The sequence below is a fragment of the Panthera tigris genome, chromosome A3 (assembly GCF_018350195.1).
Source record: "Panthera tigris isolate Pti1 chromosome A3, P.tigris_Pti1_mat1.1, whole genome shotgun sequence".
Taxonomy (NCBI): domain Eukaryota; kingdom Metazoa; phylum Chordata; class Mammalia; order Carnivora; family Felidae; genus Panthera; species Panthera tigris.
In genome coordinates this window covers 67,709,606-67,730,567 of record NC_056662.1, presented here as the reverse complement: position 1 = coordinate 67,730,567, position 20,962 = coordinate 67,709,606, and the positions used below count along the sequence as shown (strand labels likewise).

General features: G+C 40.0%; 1 protein-coding gene and 1 long non-coding RNA gene across 5 annotated transcripts in view; one reads left to right on the top strand and one right to left on the bottom strand.

Moving 5' to 3' along the window:
• Window positions 1-20,962, top strand: part of FSHR (follicle stimulating hormone receptor) — a 171,960-nt gene that overhangs the window by 122,280 nt on the left and 28,718 nt on the right. The gene's annotated exons all lie outside the window — the stretch shown is intronic.
• LOC122237314 overlaps window positions 3,419-20,962 on the bottom strand; it is a 60,982-nt gene continuing 43,438 nt past the window's right edge. Inside the window, exons 1-3 of one of the 2 annotated variants that reach the window (XR_006215715.1) lie at window positions 6,930-7,105; window positions 4,836-4,922; window positions 3,419-3,895 (exon numbers count right to left, since the gene is read on the bottom strand). This is a non-coding gene — a long non-coding RNA (uncharacterized LOC122237314). Of the gene's footprint in view, window positions 3,896-4,835; window positions 4,923-6,929; window positions 7,106-20,962 lie in introns of those variants that run through there. The other variant, XR_006215714.1, reaches the window with a different exon arrangement.

Genomic DNA, 20,962 nt, shown 5'->3' with positions numbered 1-20,962 from the left:
CTGGTAGATTTTATTTTAGTTTAATACGTGAGTTCCACTAATATAACTGCATTTTTGTTTTCATTTACAAAAACATAAAGAATTCCATTTGCATTAATGCAATTTCACATGGACCTCTTGCATAACTCAGTCATAATTTAGTGTTATTAATAAGATACAGCCAAAATTTGTGCTAGCATTTAGCTTGTTACCTTAACCTCAAAGACATCATCCCTTTTGTTCTGCATATATGCATTTTTTCTTTGATAACTTACAGTGTTTTATTTTTTAAGTTTTAGTTAGTAATAGACATGGTATTTTACCAGCAGAGAGATTCCTGGTGTTTGAGCCCCATCAGCAAAATCACTGCTTCTTCCATTCAAATGCCTTTCCAAATAGCTGAGTGCTTGACAGAGCCCAGAGTGCTATGAAAGGACCCCACAAAGTAACCAATAAGGACTTGGGCTAGAAGTCACAGTAAGCCCATTTACTAGCCACTGGTCACAGGCTACAACCTAATGTCTTGATGCTTATTTGCTTATTTCCTTATTTCCCTACCACAAGAATGGAAATAACAATGATGATAGTGTGTATCTGTTACCTATTGGCATAATAATGCATAACTACCTAAGCCCCTCCCCACACACACACAGTTTTAAAGCAACAGCTATCATCTCTCACCTGTCTGTGAGTTTATCTGTGGAATGGTTCTCCTGACCTGGATTGTTTGACCTCAGCTAAGCTCAGTTAAGCAATTACAGTTAGGTGGCAGGTCAACTGGAGGCAGGCTGCCCTAGATGGTCTCAGTTGAGATGACAACACCAAGTGGAGCTCATTTCCAGCAGCCTAACATAGGCTTGCTCTAATGGCAGTCCTGGGGTTCCAACAGAAAGAGCTCAAGCTTGCAAGCCTCTTGAGACCTACCCCCTGAACTAGTATGCCATCTATTCTGAAGCATTTTATTAGCCAGACCAACTCATGGGGCCAGCTCTGATTCAAGACATAGAGAAATGCACTCCATTTTTTCATGGGAAAAGCTTCACAGTCACAATATAAGATGTGTTGATCCAAGTAAGGATAGAGAATTGAGGCCATCCTTGCAAACAATTTAAAGGATGTAAAAAGTTTTATACAGTGCCTGTCACACAGTAAATGCTCACATCAACATTAGTTGCTAGTGATACTTTGTCCTTAAATTTTGATCCCTGAGAACTGGAGTTAGTAGGTTCAATGAGCAACACTGGGCCTTTGTGTGCCTCATCTCTACAAGAATAAAAGGTTTAACGTAACAGTCTATATGACATGTAACTTCCCCTCCCTGATAGAAGCTCCAGGAAGGATCTGAGAAAGAGTTAAGGTCATCCACTCCTGAGTTAACGTCAGAGGCAGGACTAGCTTCATTGGCATGCTGCCCATACAGTCACACAGGGTTCCATGCTCAAAAGCACCCCACATTCAGAGAGCCTCACACTAGGTTTAATTTCCTGCTTCCACAGTCTTGAAATGCTTATACTTTTTTTTTTAATGAAGGGCCCTGAATTTTCATTTTACACTGTGCCCCCCAAATAGAGCACATCATGCTCAGAGGTCAGGGTTATGACCTCTTCTGTTTTCAGACTTGGGTGTGGTGGATCCCTAAATGGACTTTACTATACTGTCTGCAGATTAGCAGATTAGGCACATAACAGTGGAAGAAATATGGAGTAATAGAAGGCATGAGCATTAAAGAAAAAAAAAAAACTAAGACTTCATCCTCATCCCACCATTTATTTTTGGGTCATTTGCTGGACTTCCGAGACCCACTTGGCTTATAGGACCCTCAAGTGAGATTTATATAGGAAAATATCACATAAACCATGAAGTGTTCAAAAATATTAATATATGTACTGAGTACTTTGTAGGATGATTATTTCTAGCCAACCAAAGTCTACCAGTCCACCCTCAAGAAAAGTCCAGTAAGGACTGAATAGAGTTATGGTGGCCACCAAGACCTTCAGCTCTTACAGTGTTTGTCTTAAGTTCAAAAAAACAAGTTTAGGAAATGCCTTTACATTTCATGAAGCAGTATAGAAAAGAAAACTATGTATGATGGCAGAAGGACTGGATTCCAGGTGGGATATTATTATTTATTAGATAGATAACCAATTACCTTCTCTAAGCCTCAGTTTCCATATCTGTAAATAGGGTGCTTGTGAAAAATAAGATGATGCCTGCCAAAAACATTTTACAAATTGTTTCTCAGTATATAAACTATAAACAACTGTACAAAATTATTAGCACCTGTTACCCAACTGACTTCTTTCATTCGTTCCTCTTTTCTTCTTTCCCTCCCAACTACCTTCTTCCCTCTTTCTCTCCCTTTTCTCTTAGAAAAGTTCAAGTGGGATGTGGGGGCCACAGAGCCTTCAATAACAAAATATAATCACCTTAGGACATGCAAATGAATCCACAGGGTAACTGCCATTCACATACATGTAATGAAAAGCATTCCTGTAGAAGATAGATCCAAAAAGAAAACAACCCCCTCACATACATATTCTAGAGCCCTTGATAGTAACAGCATGAACAATAGTCAGAATGGTGGGCTGGGAGCAAGTAAATAAGGGATGAGGAATCATTGCAAAGTTTGAAATCAAGATATCCAGAATTAGGCCCAAGACTGGCCCACACCTGGTAGTCACCACCATTCACTCTTATGAATAAGGACCCTCAGTCCTCCTTCTAGGGGGTAAGAGCTGGGGAGGAACTTGAGAGGATGTGAGCATGGAAGGCATAGCCCCAGGTGGGAGGAATGGAAACTTTGGCCCAATAGAGGGGCCAAGCTATGACTTTGACTCTGAAAGAGGCTAAAATCTATACCATCAGTCATGAAATCCAGCCTCTCCTCTGGATCCTTTTCTCCCTTTGAGGGGTTGAGTAGTCCCCTGTCCCTCTGGTTCCCCATCAAGTCTAGACAAAGCTGTAGGTGGCCGATTCCAGCCACATCCTTTCATAAGAGGAGGTTATTGTTCTCAGAGCATTTGAAACCTGCTTTCTCAGTGCAGCAAGAAAAGAACTTGTAAGCAGCTGGAAGTAATTGTGTCATTGTCAAAGGATCCTCCTTGGTTACTCTGGAAAATGTATTTATATAATTCTACAGCATAGAAAATTCTTTCACAGCCACTGCCATGCCTTTCTCCATCAGGAAGTTAAGAGGAAGAGTTGTCCATCTTAAGCCTTTTGACTTATTGACGAGGGTGGACTTTTCCCAGCTGTGCATCCTTCCTTCAGATGTGGCACACAATAACCCAGAGATTGGAGCAACCACCCCAAAGGCACTTTCTACCAGCAATATTTCTATTCAGGGCTCAGACTGTGGCCCTTTGAAAAATTTCCCATACTGATAAGGTATCTAAATTAGTTGGACCCCTAATCTGAAAGATTCTATCAGGGAAACAAAGCCCAGTTAACTGGCTTCCTTCTCCCATGCTTACTTGTGTCTGAGCAGCAGTCATAAATGGCCTCACAATCCAGCAGTCAGGTATAGGTGGATGGCAACGATTTCAGATATTCTTTGGGATGATGAACTACTTGCTTAAAGGCAAAGAAGAAATACAAAATGAATGAAGGAATCCAGAGGGAACCAGTAGGATTGAATAGTTGTTTATTTCCTGAAGCCAGGATAAATGTTTATCATCATCACAGGCACCAAAGCAGGAAATTACAAGGGGTTAGGGGTGAGTTTCTATTTGACTTGAGCATCCTAATTCACAAACACACACACACACACACACACACACACACACACACACACACAAATGTTGTTTTGAAGTTTTCAGCATTGATTCCATTTCATGCTGATCATTTGATGGCACAGAATTCAAGACAACTAGAAATCAGTGTTCTTCATCACTGTCTTCATACTTCACTGAGAAACCTGAAGTGGTTAGGAAAAAAAACCTCATGAATAAAGAAATGTACTTTGACTAGAAGAATATACATCAAAGGATTCATCTGGGTGCATTTTTTAAGTCAATATTGTATTTGCAGGCAATATTTCTTTTTTTACTGCTCTGCCTTCCTGGAGCTGACCTTTTGTGTATGAAAGATTATCTATTGATCTGTAAATAAGGTTTACACAATATTCTCCTGCCTTTGCATCCTGTCAATGTAATTCTCAGGCAGCTGGATGTTGCTCTTTACTACTCAATAAACCCTAATTTCATCTGAGCAAACCCTTCGCACAGCTGAGTGGGACCCCTCCCCAATTGACAACCATCTTCTACTCACATGCAGGCTTGTTAGACCCTCCTTAGGATGCCTATTAACAACACCCACACCATCTGCTTTCTCCAGCCAGGTAATTCCAGGAGAGCCTTCACTGGGACTCACCCTAGCAACCCCTCCAAGTCTCCTTCTCTCTATTCTGTATTCCTCCCTCATTTCATTTAGTAAGGGTAATGAAAGTAGCTTCGCTGATTATAAAAGTTGAACCATATGTTGGGCATCTCAAAGGACAGTGGCCAGGGACACAGGAAGCATCACACAGTAATGCAGAAGCACATAGATACCAGTGCCACCTGTCTAAACTCAGGTCTTGGCTCCTGCTCTCCTTAGTTATGTGACCTTAGGTAATGGCTTAACTTCTCTAGGTCCCAGTCTTACTTACTATAAACCAGGAATAGCGCTACCTGCACCTTTGCATTGCATTGCAAACAACAATGACTGACATTAAGAAAATCCTCAGTAAATGTTGGCATTTTTTGTTAAATTCTTGACCCTATCATTTACTAGCTAAGGGAAGTCCGTGTAAGAGACTTCATTCTCTTCGTACCACAGTTCTCCCCTATGCTTAAAGAAAAGAAAGCAATACCTACCTTTTGAGATTTTTCAAAGGATTAATTTGATGACGATGATGACGACAGTAGTGGTGATTGTGGATTTTTTTTCCCCCGCCAAGTTTCCTAAAATTTTTGAAAGTCTTTTTAACTTTTCTTTTGGAAAGATCCACTGACCAGTATTCCAATGTGGAAATATATCATTTGTGTTTCTCAAAGGAGAAAGGCATCCTTCTTACTGAACCCCTGACATATCCAGAAAGGCCCTTCCAAATAATCAAAACCATATTATCCTTCAGAGTTCTAATAGAGAGCTCCTGACACCTCCTTTTGATGTTTATTTTCAACACTTGGGGTCCAGAGTATTCCTTGCTGTCTTTATCAAAATTAATTCCAGTTCTTCACACCACCAGCTGGTTGAATAATGATTCCCATTTTTATCTTGATTTACAATTTAACCCTTTTTGCCATTCTTTATTGCATTTGAATCTCACAGCAATCCAAGAAGTTGGCCGCGTAGTAACAGCCCACGCATTTTGCAGCAGTAAGCTGGCCTTGCCTGTAGTCCCTGATTACAGGGCTCTTCTGACAGGAATGCACGATGTCCCTATGAATTGGATTACTCTTGCTGTTCAGCAACGTTTGGCTGTCTATTCTAATAGGAAAAAGACCATATGAGGGTTCATTTTTAGAAGTTATGGCAGCATGTACATAGTGGAAAGGATTGGTACCTCCCCTTTTCTTCTCCATAATTTTGGATGTGAATTGGCTAATAAATAAAAACTCATTCAATCATTCAACAATCATTTATTGAAGTCATATTATATTCTCAGCTTTGTAGTATTTGTTGGGTATACAAAAGATGCCAAGACGGTTAAAGCCTCTGCCTTTATGGAATTTATATTCTAGCTTAAGAGACAATGTTGGATAATGTTACATGGTGTTAGTGGTATAAAGAAAGATAAAAAAAAAAAAAGCAGACCAAGTAGACAGTAATGTTTTAGAAAGGGCAGTTGAGAAAAGATGGAAAGATCGCCTTTTTTGAGAGATACAGGAGACATCTATGGACAGCTCTCACAGAATTCAGTCTTTTCTGGAGAAAAGGCCTAGCATGCATTAATCCCTGGCAATAACACACCTGTAGGGCTGTGTGGTACTGGTCATAAAGCCCAATGCTTTGGGCCGGAGTAGTCAGAGGAAGCTTGACGGAGGTAGGAAGATCTTAGCTATAACTTAAGGGATAAATAAAATTTGGAAAGACAGGATAGGATAGATTGGGTTTGGCAAGATTAGAAAAAAGGAATTAAGGCAGGGGAGCTCAGGCCTAATATAGTAAGTAGTGAAGAATAAGCTATATGAAATTTTGAGCAGCAACATGACAAGATGACAATGATTTGAACTGTAGATTGACCAGTAGCAGGGTACAGATGATACACACAATGGAGACCTACTAAGGAACAACTGCTATAGTCCTGGGGGTACAATAATGGTGGCACCTGGAGGAATGGGTTGAATTGGAGACACGTTTCCAAAAAAGGATCGTTGGCACATGATTTACCTCTAGGTCAGTCACCCAAGTGACTGCAGTGATTTTTTTTTTTTTTTTGCCCCTTACCTTGAATAATCCCCAAAGCCTCCCTTCCCTCTAGTGCCTCTCCCTCAGCACCTCTCACACAGAACCATCCTGCAATGGGGCCCAATAGTCCTCTTACACAGAGGCTGGTGATTATTGGAAAGGAATTATTAGCCATCTCCCTGGCTGTCAGGGCTGTAAGAATCTAAGGATGTTGTCATGACTACAAAAATGTTTGGGCACAATGGAAATTATACAATTGCTTATTTTATCAGTTATCTGTCTAGCAGAGCCAACTTTGCCTGCTGTTGTCAGTGCTAGGAAAATATGATCAGACTTGCGTTCTGAAACACTGAGGTTCAGGATGAGATTTCAGCCTGAGCATGTCCACTCAAGGAGGGCAAGAACTTCCTTCTACCAAGGGCCTGATCATCAGGATGGTGATGTTTTCATACGCTCACCTCCTCTCCTCATTCCTCTAATTTGTTTACTATGTTTTTTCCTACAAGAAGCCCAAGTCTCGTCCATCAGCAAGACAATTATTTGATCCATCAGTGTACCTCAATGTTCGGGTCTTGATGTTCTTCCTAGGGATATTTCCATTTTTAAAACAGGAGCCTAGAAAAGGCAATGTGAAACCCAAGAACTGATAATGGTAGATTCCCAGGTATGGAAGGTTCAGGGAGGGAGAGATCAGTCCCACAGAATCAATTCCAATAGCACCTAGGTAACCATATTCCACCCACTTAAAGAGACTCTGAATTATATTTTCATAGGATACACCTTCTCATGAGGTAGGTGTGTCCTCACCTCATTAATTTTGAAATAAGGCCCATCTATCATCACCAAAAGTCAGCTGTAAGGACAAGTCTAGCAAGGGTTCAGAGAGAAACAATTCTCAGATGAGTTGCGTGAAGCTCAGTCCTGATTTCTTCCTCAGTGCTAGCATCACCTCCACTTCCCCAAGACAGTGATGACCAATCCTTTTAGGTGGGCAGTGTGCTGCAGGGGCAGGCAGGACAATGACTGGGAGGAGGGTGACACTCGAGCGAACTCTAGTTACTACCAGATTCTATGCTACTCCAAGTTGGAACCAGGTCATCTTCATAGCTGTATCCCCAGCTCAGGGCACAAAAAAAAAAGCCCTTAGCTATGGATTTTTTCCTTTTGGAGGATGCTGGCTGTGCAGCTCCCATGCACCTGGTTCTCGCCTCCCTCTCACACTTGTTGAGGGACCCATTTTTTCCTTGCTGCCCTCATTTAGCTCACCTTTCTCTTTAAGAATATGTGTTCTTAGGCTGTCAGCTAAGAACAAGTGCGTGTTCCAGTAGAATAGATCCACTGCTCCCAAACTCTGGACATGTCCATCTGGAAAGTGGTCTTCCCCAGGTATGTGTGCAGAAGGAATGCAGCCCAGGGGATGCAACAGCCAGCCAGATCAGGCGGCTCAGGCTGGGGAACAATGAAGGGAGGGGAGAGGATATCACCGGATTCTATTGTCAGAAAATCCAGAGCAAGGGCTGTTTAATTCAACTCTGGGCCCCCCGCAGGACATAGTGTTTGCACACAGTTGGCCCATAATAACAAAGCAGGCCTGAGTTTGAACCTTTCTGTTTGTGTAGTGGAAGGGAAGCAGCTGCTGTTTTTAGAGGATTGTCTTGGGGCATTACAGAGTATGAACACTCAAGTGACAAATGTTTCAAGGAAGAATATTTTCATCTCCAGTAGACATTACAAAAATTTTCTTCTGTGGCTGAATCATGAGCTTACCCATAGTAAACACCCTGCAAAAAGTGCTGAGGTCAAGAGACGACAAACTCCTCCCTCACCAGTTTGGGTTTCAAAGATAGCAGTGCTAGGAAGAGAGCAGGATGTTTAGGGGACTGTGGGGGAATAAATCAGGTGCCCCCCTAACAAAAGTCACACAGCAAGGTCTCTCTAGGCAAGGAACAAACCACAGGAGCCACATGGATGCAGATTCACTTGGCAAGACACCAATGAGAGCCACAGACCCAGGTTCCAGCCCTGGTCCTCCTGTGAGAAGTTGTAAGCAAGTAGCCCTCTGGGCCTCAAGTATGATAATGAGAAAAATAATGTTTGTCTCTCCTTCTGAAGGTTGTTGTAAAAAAGGAAAAGAACAGAAGATGAAACAGAGTTTGGGATTGCTTTTGAAGTTTAATGCAGCAACAAATATAAGATCTGCTAACTATACAAGGCCATGCTGAATGATTTGGGGGTGGATAACAGGAATCATAATTTAGAAAGCACTTGCACTGGTATTGGTTAAAGAAGTCTTAGAAAAGCCTGTGAGATATTTTCTGATGGTTCCATTTCACAGGTGGCAAATTTAAGGTTCATAGAGGATGAATGAATTGCCCAAACTCACAAAATGGGATTAAGAAATGATCCCGGGCCACAAGGAACAGGGAAACTGATAACTGATTGAGCATCCACTACACGGCAGACCCCAGACTAGGTATTTTGGTCACACAACTCATCTCATCTTCCAATCTTCAAAAAACAGAAGGCATATATTTCCCCAATTTACAAATGAGGATTTTGAAACTCAGAGATTGCGTACTCGATAGAATGGAAATGAGGAATGTCTGACTCCAAACCAATTTATCCCACTTTCTGGCACACCACAGCAGGTAAGGTATAGAGCATGGATGAAGCCAAAATGATGTACTCGTGTTCTGAGCACAACACTAACACCGTATTAATGTTTGCCATTTGGAACTTGTGATCATCTACTCAGGCTAAGTCAAAGTGTACCTAAGAAATAGCTTTCTAAATAATTAATGCTAGAATTGAGTTGTGAGGAAGGGTGTGCAAACTGTTTAAAATATTAACTCTTTTGCGACTCCCCTATGTATTTTAAAAGTAACTGCTTATCAGAAATTGGTAGTATGATTAAAGTTATTCTTACATTGGCATCCCAGAAGGTCCCAAAAGGTTGCCACTTGGCAATGCTCTGTTGGCAGTGAAACTAACCTAGAGAGATCTTTATGTTTTAAAAATCCTTATGTAGCCAATGTGCTATAATGTAAAGAACATCACAGGAAAGGCCCAGGGGCCAGAGTTCCTGAGTTCAGATGCCGGTTTTTTTTGCACTTTCTAGCAGACAAGTCAAGGAAACTGAGGCTTCCAGGTGTCAGTTATCTATAAAATGGAACTTTTAATAGTATCTTTCTCCTGGAGTGTGGGCAGGACTAAAGGACTTCAATACAGTAAGGCCTTTACAATGCTGCCTAACACTTGTTAAGGTAATTGCTAAGTTTTAACTATGATTCTTTCTAGTCTGAGTCTAGAAATTTGTTTTTTTTGTTTTTTGTTTTTTGTTTTTTTTTTACTATCTGTGAGCACTGCCTCCCTTATCTGTAAGACGAGAATCATATTCATGCTCATCTCAGAAACTTACTGTAAGGTCAAACAAGATCATACAAAAAGCTTTGTCAATCATATGTGTTACACAAATGTAAGTCAAGGTTCTTTTCCAGTCCTTCCTTTGTAAAATAGAAGACTGGGTCAGAATTGTGACCTGTGTAACCAGCCCTTAGGACTTCAGTTACTTCCCAAATAGCAATCGTCTGGTCTATTGCCACTTTAGCTAGCCTGTAGTTTGGTCCAAGTCAAATACTGGTCACTATATCCCCCAAGCAGGAGGAGAGTGCTATGAAATCTGCCGCATAGTCTTCTTCAGGTCCGTTTCTCAACCTAAGTGAAGCAGCAGGCAGTGCCCACACTTCCTCATGGTGGGGGATGGGAAGGGCATATTCACAATTATCCACAGAAATCCCTCTCCCAGCATCTCTAAACTGTTTTCCTGCCTAATTTGCAGGAGAGGTTAAGAACTATGTAACTAGAACATAGCATCGTTCATCCCTCGGTGTCTCAGGCAAAACCAATTTAAATATCCTATTACACTGAGATGTGCCTTAGCTAAGGATACAAAGGTATCCTACAGCATGCTCCAAATTCAAAGCACAAATAACATCAACAGTGAGGGCTGCACATTAGCTCATCACATACGTTAATTTTTTACATTCAGGCCCTTTTTCGTAATATTTACTTTCAGTTTAGTTCCCTTGATTCAGTTTGCCATTAGAGAACATGTTTTTTTTTTTCTACCCAGACATGATATATGTAGAGGTTAATTGTTGGGCTGAAAGCAAGAATCTTATCATGTACCTAACATATTCTATAGGTTTGCAGTGGCATTATTCAGGGTATCTTACCTTACCTCTCAAAGTGGTAATCTAAAGAAGACTACCCTAAAAGGCCTGAAGATGAGAGTAGAAATTGAGCCCAAGTTCACTTGACACAGTGCACCCTCTCACCAAGGTGGTTCTGATTTTCTATACTATCAACTTTCTGATATCGTGGGAGAGGAATGGAGGGTGCTAATAGAATACTCTGCCTAACAGACAGCTTGCCAACCATGTCCTAAAGAGTAACAGCATTTCCCAAGAATTAGTATAAATATTTTAGCTTCTGTCAGGGTTTCCAAGGTTCAACGAGAAAACACCAAACTCAGGAGATAACTCTACAATGAAGGAGTCATCCAAGATGAACGTGTTTGGGGAAAGCCAGCACATTATTTCCTTCTCTTGGACATTTATAATGAATAATATGGTAAAGGCTCTCTGAGAATCCTTCAGGAAAGACACTGCTTACCCCTTATTAATCCAGCATTTCCCAAACTTCTTTGACCATTAGACCCTATCCTTTGTACAGGAATCATTTATATTTTCTGGAAATAGTTTGTCTAGAGAAATGCTCAAGGTTTCTAAATTGAAAGGCATCTTAGAGGTCACAGAGTTCAACTCCCTCCTCCAATTCTACACCTAATTCTAATGTGTAGGTCCCCCCCTCACTACAACATATCCAATAAATTCTCAGACACCAGCCAGGTATCCTACAATTCAATTCTGATACCATCTACCTGGAGATAGCATCAGATCCCACAGATTAAGGGCTCAATCCTACAGGATTGTCCCCATTTCGGATGTCAATTGTAAGTCCAGGTTGACACTTGTGCTTCTGACCCACCAGCTCTAGATTGGCAGTTTCAATGATCCCTTCTTGGGTTCAGCTAACTTGCTAGGGTGGCTTATAGAACCTCAGCGAAACATTTTCTTACTAGATTTCCAGCTTATTATAAAGGGATATAACTCAGAAACAGCCATATAGAAGAGATGAATAGGGAAAGATGTGGGTAAAAGGTTCAGAGCTCCCATGCCCACCACTCTCCCCACATCTCCACATGTTCACCAACCCAAAAGTTCTGGACCAGGAAGGGAAACATAGATGAAATATTTATTACAAGTTAAAATATCACACTCCTCATGAAGAAACCCTTCCAGTCATTTAGTTGAACATATTTCCAGAGGTAAAGAACCAAGTGCTTAGCTATATAATCCATTCATTCCTCTGTGGGCATCTTTCATAATGAATGAAAATCAATCATTATGCTAAGCCAGGTAATGGTAATAGCACAAACTATATAGAGTCAGAAAGGTGTGGATTCAACCTCTAGCTCTGCTCTCCTTATGTGTGGCTTTGTGAAAGTTACTGGACCTCTATCAGCTGAGCCTCCTCCACCACTCTGAGGATGGTAATGATACTTGTCTCCTAAGGTACAGAACAGGAATAAATAAAATAATCAATGTTAAGTGCTTGGTGTGATGCCTGGTGCATAGGAAATGTTCAATAAATGTTAACCATTATTATTATTAATCCTATACCTACTTTCTAGAGCAACACAGCACAAATCTATTACCATTTCCACCTGGCAGCCCTTCAGAATTACAGGCTTCTCCTTCCAAGCAAAATGTCCTATGTATTGGACAGTATGGTCTTGATTCCTCCTCCCATCAGCAAACAAACAAAAATGTATGAGTATACTTCCCAAATAACTTTATAAAATGGATATACATACAATTACAGTATTATTTTATACATTACAAAATATACACAAAAATATTTTAAAGCATGAAACAATGCTGAATAAATAATATGCTTTTACATTTACATCTTGTCTCACTAGATAACATTTTATGTGGCACAAAAAGACTATTTTTCTCTCATTAATTATAATAAAAATATTTTAGAGAAAACAATGTCATAGGATGTGCTTCATTATTTTTTAATCCTTAGTTTAACACTGGAAAAGCAACCCACAGGTCCTATCATCCCATATTTCAATGGCTGTCAAAGCTGAAGACAAAATATCATCACAATAAGTAAATCCAACAGAAGACAAGCCTATAGCTACACTCCCTGAGTCATCATACTCAGTGGTTCTATCCTATACTTTTATGTAAATGTGTTGATGAAATTCAGCTAGTAAGTTTTCTTCCCTAATTTCAATCCAATGTTCTTACAAACTACTTGGAAGATACTGCATTTTTGTATTTCCAGTGAATGTGTTCAAAACACAATGAAAAAACTAACCAGTTAGAAAGTTGTATTTCCTTACTTTTTAAAATGTGTAATACTAGAGTTTTCACTAATGATGACATGCATCACTTTCAGCAATAAATTAACTATTTCCATTTTTTCCAAGTGGTCTCTACATAGCATAGATTTCTTACAAATGCATTGCATCACCCTTCCCTTAAGAAGACAAACCAAATGTGCCTAATTTAAAAATGTCTGCTCTGTAGCACTATTTCTGAGATTATTTATCACAGAAAGTATCAACCAATTTGGATCACTTATATTTTTGTTATAAATGTCTAAGTCTTCAATTTTGTCACTCTTCACAGTAATTTTCCACAAGATGACCAACAAACCTCTAGGTGATAATCAGGACCCAGAAACTACACAGAATCAGACAGGCAAGAAGGTTGATTCAGGCAGGTTTATCAGCAATTGCTAAAGGAAATCAGAGAGAGGAAGTGGCAAGAATCTGGGAAATATAGCTATGGCTTCCAAGTATTGCAACAGAGTAAGGAGCCTTGGGCAGCAACTAATAGACCAGCCCACTCTGGCACCATGGCAGCCCCACTGGGACAACATTGACCTGGATGTGGAAATGGCATCTTAGTACCCAAGAGAACTGGAAAAAGGCAAAACATGGTCCCCGTCCTAGGAGAACCTGGAAATCATGTAGGGTCTCGGGGCAACTGAAATACAAGGTTGCAGTAGGACCAATAAGAGTGCCTGAACATGGATGGTGTTAAGGTTTCCTGTAAGGTACATTTTATTTTCTTGGGTACAAGATGAAGGATCTGAGACCTAGACACTTCATCTAACTCTTTTTTTTTTTAATTTTTTTTAACGTTTATTTATTTTTGAGACAGAGAGAGACAGAGCATGAACGGGGGAGGGTCAGAGAGAGAGGGAGACACAGAATCTGAAACAGGCTCCAGGCTCTGAGCAGTCAGCACAGAGCCCGACACGGGACTCGAACCCACAAGCTGTGAGATCATGACCTGAGCCGAAGTCGGACGCTCAACCGACTGAGCCACCCAGGCGCCCCCATCTAACTCTCTTAAGGCCACACATCTTAAGAAGTGGTACAGGCAGAACTTGAACCCAGATCCTCTAGCCTCAGAGTTGACTAGTTTCAAAGCTTTGCTCTGTGCCCTAAGAATAGGACCAGAGCCTGATTAGTAAGCTAGGGTATTAGGTCAAAACAGAATATGCAGCCACTTTAACAGGGCTGAGCTCTTTAAAATGCTTTCCTTGGGTTCATTAAACTCTCCCCCAACCACTATGCTCTTACCCACTCCTGATTGCTAAGGAGTCTGTTTTCTATGGGGGCTGAGGTGAGTTTAAGCTAAATAGGAGTTAAATGGTCCCAGTTTTGAAGTTATGAGGCTGGGGAGGCAGGAAACCAGGCTCTCCACTGTCTCATGTAGTTCCTTACACAAAGTCATTGTACAGAAAGAAACTGAGGCTCTGAAAAGGCAAGTGAAGTACTCAGTATCATCCAACTAGTAAGAGGATAGGCACTCAAATCCAGGGTCTTTAATCTTAAGTACAAGGCCCTTTTCATTATACCAGAGCTTCTTACACACTGCCATCTAACTCCAAGATTGTGGGATTCTACACCTAACCAATCTTTATTTAGTGATTCAGAAAGTACATGTTAGCTTCTTTTATAGTGGTGTATGTAAAGACACAAATTCCCAATCGCTAAGGATCTGCAGTTAATAGAAATCTCAGTATCAGTGAGCCCAAGGTAACAAGTCTTTTCATGTATTAAATTAAGTGCAGTCTGTTCTCCTTCTTATCCATCATTGGGTAAGTATCTTCTCCCAGAGTGGTCAGAAGGAAAAAGTTCATTTTATCTAGGAGACTAAAGAATTAAAAATGTAAAAAGCAAAAAAAAAAAAAAAAAAGACTCAAATTAGGTGTGAACAAATTCCTTATCACTGGAAACCAATTAGGAGGTAGGAAAAGGAGTTCAGCATTAGCTTCTAGGAAATGTGCTTTGGCAAAAATTATAGACCCCTAACCTGGACATACAATCAACAACATACCATTCCTAAATCAAAATCAAATTTGCCTGAAGTATTTCAATGAGCCATCCAGTCTCTGGCATGAACTCTGTTTTGGCCTCAGTTCACAATTACAAGAGCTGATTCACACAGTCTCAGAATTGACCATTCCCTTCCATGGTGGATTTGGGGTGGAATAGAGATGAAGAATTACATTCTTTGTTAGCATGTGTGATGAAGCGGATCTTTCCTTCCTGACTTTTCTCCATTCGTTGGGTTATGCAGTTGGGTCTCAACCAGCAACTGGTTTGTCCTGGCCACCACTATTAAGTTCCAGTGTTATGGGATTGTGGAAACATGGGCCACCTCTGCTTAGAGAGTCCTTAAGTCTTATATCCTCTTTCAGCATCCAAAAGTGACTTCCAATCACTTACCCATCAAGTCTACACTTCCCTACCTAGTTGTAAAGGTTCTTGAGATGCTTCCTCCTCCTTCCCTTTCAGTTCCATCTTCTTCTGTTCCGTCACACCCTTCCTGTGGTCTATCCACATGCGTTCACTTCTCTTATTCAGGCCAATAAGCTCTATACTCAGAAATCTGGGGTTTTTTTCTTTCCTATAAGAAGTCCTCCATGACTGTTCCAACCCAAATTGCTCTCCCCTTCTCCGAACTCTTAATACACTCAATAAATAATACACAGTTTAGCACTAGACCTGTCTGAGTATTTCATCTGTACTAACCTGAACTGCTCAATTCAGCTGCAAGCTTTCTGGAACCAAGAGATGGTCTTTGGTGTCCACTCTTGGATGGAATGGAATGGAGGTTGTATGGAAGGAAGGCATATTTCCCAATGCAATAAAACTAAGAAATCACACAATTTAAGAGTTAAAAACTCACCAGCACTCCTGGAGATTAATAAAAGCATAACTGATGTTTTCACCAATGAGCCTCAGAGCTGTGGGGTCACCTGTTCATAAAAGGCAAGTATAACACTTGCTTTGGCAGTACGTGTACTAAAAGGCAAGTATATTCTTACATGGCAGCACATAGTGGGAATGGTTTCCAGCAATAGAAGGACCTCATTAAGTTCACCCCAATGAAAGCAGTGCTCATTTTCATTACCTCAAGATGAGGGACAGTCAGGCATGAAAGGTGTTAACACCAGCTCAGAATGTGAAACTGGCTGTTGAGAAAGGAGAACTGTAAGCTTTTCTTTAGAAGATCTTTTTGCAGGACTTAAATTTGCTGACATTTTACCCTCAGGCCTTTACCTGTTTTTGAAGATAAACCACAGTTGAGTGAATCAAAATAATTTTGCAGCAAGCAGTCATCTGACCAAAGCAAACCCATTGAGACAGAGCTTGTAGGTGATTACCCACTTCCAGCCTCCATCAGACATGAATTTATTGATCAAAGGAGAAAAATGAATTGAAAACTAAGTGTTCATCCGAACTCCATTTCCTGAGTTATCTTGGGGTTATGGAGAGTCTTAGCTATAGAGTTATCACCAATAATCCATCTCACTAGATGGTCACTAGATCTTCTTAAGTGTCTTAAACTTAGCACTACTGGAATAATTTTAGCCATTTTGCTGTGTGTTTTCTATAAAAGCCAAAGATTTCCACATGCATCTATAGACATTTACAGATATCCCTTAAGTATTGTGGCTTCAGAAGCTCATGCTATTGATAGCAAATAATGTACCATTCTCTTTTACAAGCATAAATTCTTCCCTCCTTCAATTTTGTACAAGTAATACTAATTCATTAAGAGACAGAGCGAGGTTGCTATCAATATAATGTCAAATCCATTAGGTGTAATGAACACAGGTAGTGAATGATTCCTTTTAGTGCTCATCTTTTGACAGCACATAGCACATTGCCTGGCCTGATAAACATCAAGCACATTATATGTGCCAACCACTGTGCCAACACTGTTTTTGTTTTTCAGGAAAAACATGATTTCTGTGCTCAGGTCATTCACAATCTGGTTGAAGAGATGGATATTGAATAAATAAAATATATAGTTTAGAATTTTGAAGGGTGTGAAAAAGAAAAAGTTCTATACAAGACATGATTATACCAGGAATAAATCAGGGGCCTTAATTTAAATCAGCAATCAGAGAGCTCTTCACCAAGAAAATGACATTTGTAACTGAGCCCTGAGGGATAAGTTGAGGTGGGCCAAGGAAGGAGCAGGTGGTCAGCCTTCCATATAGAGCATGGGCAAATGCCTGGGAACAGGGAATAATTTAGTGTATCCAAGGAACTGGGTGAAAGCTACTGGTGCTGAAGTGTATTGGAAAGATGGCACGAGATAAGGTCCAAGAGTAGGCAGTAAGAAGTATAAAGTCTATAATGGAAAAGAACGAAAGAAAAGCAGAGGATGATAGCCATCTAATTTACATTTTTTAAAAGAATTCTCTGGATGCTGTATGGAGAATGGGTTCAAAAAAGACAAGATTACATATATGGGAGATCTATGGCAGAGACCTAGAGGAAAGAAAATGGTGGCTTGTTCTAGAATGGTATCAGTAGTGTTGGAAGTAATTGTATGGAATCAAGAAATCTCTTGGAAATGAAATCTAAGAGGACTTTGAGATGTATTGATGTTGGGCAGAGAAGAAGCCAAGTTTAACGGTCACATGTGTAACCAACAAATGATAGATGGTAGTGCTATTTATAAGGAAGTATTGAGAACAGTTTGGTGGAGGTGATGAGGGAAAAAAATTAGTTTTCTATGCCAATGAGACATTCTGAAGAATACATAAAGTAAACTTTAATTAGAGACAGACTATAGCAATCAGAAGTCAAGTATGAATCTGAGTTGTCACCATATTGATAGTACTTAAAGCCATGGTAAATGAGATATTCCCAGCAAGATGATAGAGAAAAAAGGAAAAGTCTCAGAATAAAGCTGGAGGAGGGGATGTCAAAACTAAAATAAAATGAATTAACAGGAAGAACAACAGATGAGTGCAAAATGACAAAGGCTAACAGGAAAGGAATATTGGCAAAGAGTAATGAATTCTCCTGAAAAAGGTTTTTAAAAATGAGAATTTAAATTGCTCATTAGATTTATTAGTTATGGATTGGTGCGTTTGATGAATGACAAAGTAATTTTGGTGGAGAGATGCATCATGAAAAATCTTGGAGCAGGTGGAAAAGGAACGGCATACAAGAAAATAAAGACAACAGATGCAGACAACTCTTTCTAGAAACTTTACAGTAGAAGAAGGAAGAGAAACAGGGCTAGGGTGCAAGGAGAGACAGATTTGGAGTAAAAGGAAATAGCAACCATCAGGGAATCTATGTAAATGTGAGATTCAGTGTAAGCTGGTATTTGTCTTAGCCTAGGTTCTCTAAAACACATCTGAGGAAGAACTTATATGCAAGTAATTTATTTTTATACCTAAACCCAAGGAAAGATATTGGATGACTAAGGAGAAGAAAATAAAGAAGGAAAGCCAACTTAGGAATGTATTATCAGCTCATCACCACCAGAAAATTGGGATTCATTCATGTTAGAGTCCCTCCTAAGTGTCATTTAGAATATATTCAGAATTCTTTACCCACATAATGGAAGACAGGAGTTCAACACTAGTCAAAAGTTGCCCTATGGGGTACCAACTCCCTTGCACTTCCCAATTTGCACACGTCTCTGAATGGTAGAACAGATCCCTTTAGGTGTCCCACTCAGAGGTGGCAAAGAAGCCCAGGGCAGAAAATGAGACAATCAGTATAGCTGCAACCAATATCTGTCAAGTTAAGTCTGTGTGTAGTTAGTTGCTATGGTAACAGCTAGAGTAAAAGATGGACCGAGAGAATGAAGCAGAGTATAGAGGTGTCTGATAGAATGTCTACCTTGATATTCACACACTCCACATCCTTTCCAGTCTCAAGAGATGAAATGGGTTGTGTCTAGTTCATGACAGAGTTGGCCCATAGGTTCTACCAATTCTTGGCCTGCAGTCTTCCCTGCCTCTGTTTCAGATTAATTACTCCAGGTAGCAATGATGGCAGACAAGTTAAGTGAGTAAGGATTTTTATACATTCCCAGTGACAGATTCAAGAAATGTTTTAGAAACATCAACCAATTAACTCAATATTTTATGAGCACATACTACATTCCAAATCTGCACATAGTTGTATAGATTGTCAGAGGATATTAAATATGGTCCTTACTTTGATATCTCATTAAGGGCATACGTCATAGATACATGAGAAGAGATCTAAAAATGGTAGATGGCCGGATATGATTAAATTAAAATGTGGAATAGGGCTGTGTCAAGCTAGTAGATACTTACTTCTGGCAATGTTTCTGTTATAATGAGTAGACTCTCAGATTGTGGAAAGCAACTATGAAAGCCATTTGTTTTTGTAGAAACATCAAGCTCTCAATGTTGGCAGAAACTCTCTCCAGGTGGTCAAACTAGAGGTGATTTTTACTTTCTTCTCTAAATGTTACCATATTTTCCATAATTCCCACACTCAACATTTATTACTTTTATATTCTAAGAATTTTTTTTAACATAACCAAAGGATGTGGGACAACTAGAACTCTCATACACTGCTGATGGCAACACATAATGGTAGTCACTATGGAAAACAGTTCAGCAGATTCTAATAAAGTTAAACATATACTTACCATGCAACTCAGCAATTCTACTCCTAGGTATTTATCCAAGATAAAGAAAAATGTTCTTTCTCTCGCTCTCTTTCACATGAAATACGTACATGCCTACACACAAACACCACCACCACCACCAATGTTTAAAGCAGCTTTTTAATTATCACAAAAACTGGAAACAATCTGTATGTCCTTCAACTTATAAATGGATAAACTGTGATACACCCTTACAATGGAATACTACTCAGCAATAAAAAACAATGAACTATTGATAAATACAACATGATGGAAGAATATCAAATGCATTATACTGGATGAAAGAAGCCAGATTCAAAAAGTTGCATAATATATAATTGCACTCATATAACATTTTGGAAGAGGCAAAATCATAGGAACAGAAACTGATCAAAACAAAGGAGTACCAATCAAGGGCTGTTGAAGTAATCAGCAGAACTGACCAAGATGGAGCCTCCATGAATCAATAAGAATGAAGAGGGAACAAAACATCTGAGAACCATTAGAGAACCCATAGCAGAATTCACTGACTCTCCGAGTTTAGAAGCAAAGAACAAGATACCAAAGTCTACTCTAGCATCATAAACCCAAAAGGACACATGATCCTTCACGATGACTGTACCAGGAAGATTCTTTACATTGCAAATGACCAAGACCAACTCTGGTTGGTCAGCCAAACATAGAAAAGAAAAATGGTAGTGAGGAGGTATTAGAAGGATTCAGAGTAACTCACAAGAAAGAAGGAAATGCTGAACAAGAAGGTGTCAAACAACTCTCATGTGTCGCTTCAAAACGTTTACCACTGCTGTGGCAGCCATTCCACTCACATTCAACCAGCTTAATGAAGGTGCAAATGGACTGCACCTAGCTTAGACTTGTATACCTCTCATTTCCTGTCCTAGGTCTTCTGTCCTGGCAGGAACCCACTAGACACTAGGGCATGCAAGTCAGAGGTGGGGAATTAACACCATGGAGACACATCTGACCAAAAGGAAATAATAGTCCATAAATAAATGCTTACCTTTCTCCCCAGTTCAGAGCAACAGCTCTCAGATCCATTTTGAAAATCTCCTAAATCAAGTCCTTGGCATAAAGGACCAGTAACCAGTAGCGGTGGCCAACTCAACAATTTATCTTTGTATTGATTATCTTTCTTCCCTGTTTCATTACTGCTGCCACAAACTCTTTGAGCTCATTATCAAATATACTATCTATAGCCCAGGCTTCTCAAGCCTTGCTTCCTGGGGAACCCAGGCTAACACAAGCAGGCCTTGGGAAGGATCCATTATAGTTCTGGATATTTCAGCTACAGAAATTTATGGTTTATCTCTTAAGGGTGATGGCACCAGCGGACTCAGCTCTCATCAACTTCCAAACACTTCCCAGGAGACAGTCTGATTGACGCAGTTTAGGTTACATGCATACTCCATCAAAGGGCACAGAACCTCATGTTCTAATCTCAACAGAATTATTTGTACTGGGGTCAGCTCTCCAAAGAA